Source organism: Merops nubicus, unplaced genomic scaffold (assembly GCF_000691845.1).
Source record: "Merops nubicus isolate BGI_N331 unplaced genomic scaffold, ASM69184v1 scaffold39961, whole genome shotgun sequence".
NCBI classification, from domain to species: domain Eukaryota; kingdom Metazoa; phylum Chordata; class Aves; order Coraciiformes; family Meropidae; genus Merops; species Merops nubicus.
The window spans coordinates 1-1,478 of NW_008586913.1; the positions used below are offsets into that span (position 1 = coordinate 1).

A 1,478-nucleotide genomic window follows, 5' to 3' on the forward strand; every position below is an offset into this window, starting at 1 on the left:
GAAGCCGGGGGGTGCGGGAGCGATGCGGGGTCCTGCGGCCGCTCCGGACTGAGGGAGCCGAGGGTGGGGGGCAGCGCTTTGGGGGTCCCTGATGGGGAGATGGAGCCAACATTCTGCAAGGGAGGGGGGCAGCGGGGACAGCGGGGAGCGGGACGCGACCCCCCCGAGCTGCCGCGGGGGCTGGAGAGGAAAGAAAAGGGATGGGACAAAAAGAGGGGATCCCCCCCAAAAAAAATAAACAATAAGACAAAACAGGGGGCACCCGGATTTGAACCGGGGACCTCTTGATCTGCAGTCAAATGCTCTACCACTGAGCTATACCCCCGCGGCCGACAGCGAGCCCGCAGTGCCCGGGGTAGTGGTGTGCACGGCCGGGCCCTTTGCACACCTACTGTGCACCTACACACCCCTGCACACCTACGCACACCTATTGTACACCCCTGCACACCTACTGTGCACCTACACACACCCGTTGTACACCTACACACCCCTGCACACCTACACACACCTACTGTGCACCTACACACACCTGCACACCTACACACTCCTACTGTGCACCTACACACACCTATTGTACACCTACACACACCCATTGTACACCTACACACCCCTGCACACCTACACACACCTACTGTGCACCTACACACACCTATTGTACACCTACGCACACCCATTGTACACCTACACACCCCAGCACACCTACACACACCTACTGTGCACCTACACACACCTATTGTACACCTACGCACCGCTGCACCCCTACACACACACCTAGACACACCCATTGTACACACACACTCCTGCACACCCATTGCACACTTACCTAACGCACACCTACACACCCTCACTGTACACCCACACACTCTTGCCCACCCATTGCACACCCACACCCCCCTGCACATCCACTGCACACCTACACACATTCCTGCCCACCTATTAACACCTGTTGCACACATACACACATCCCTGTACACCGCTACACACACCCGCTGTACACATACACCCCTGCACGCTGATTGCACACCCACACACATCCCTGCACACCTACATACACCCATTGCACACCGACACTCCCCCTGCACATCCACCGCCCACCTCCACACTCTCCTGCACACCTAAAACTCATTGCACACCTACACACACCCATTGCACACCTACACACACTCCTGCATGCCTGCATACACCCATTGTGCACATACACCCCTGCACAACCATTGCACACCTCCACACACCCGTGCACACCTACATACAACCACTGCACACCTACACACAACCATTGCACACCCACTGTACACTTACACCCATTGCACACCTCCACACAGCCCTGAACACCTACGTACACCCATCGCACACCTACACACAACCACTGCACACCCACTGCACACTTACACCCCCCTGCACACCCCTTGCACACGCACACCCCCCCTTGCACAGTCATTGAACACACACACCCCGACCGCCGCGTCCCACCAGCGCTG

The 1,478-nt window shown here is 57.8% G+C and overlaps 1 non-coding gene across 1 annotated transcript; it reads right to left on the reverse strand.

Annotated features, from left to right (window-relative positions):
- Positions 1–253: 253 nt before the first annotated feature.
- TRNAC-GCA lies at positions 254–325 on the reverse strand. Its single transcript has one exon. It is a non-coding gene; the product is annotated as a tRNA-Cys (tRNA).
- Between the last annotated feature and the right edge of the window lie 1,153 nt (positions 326–1,478).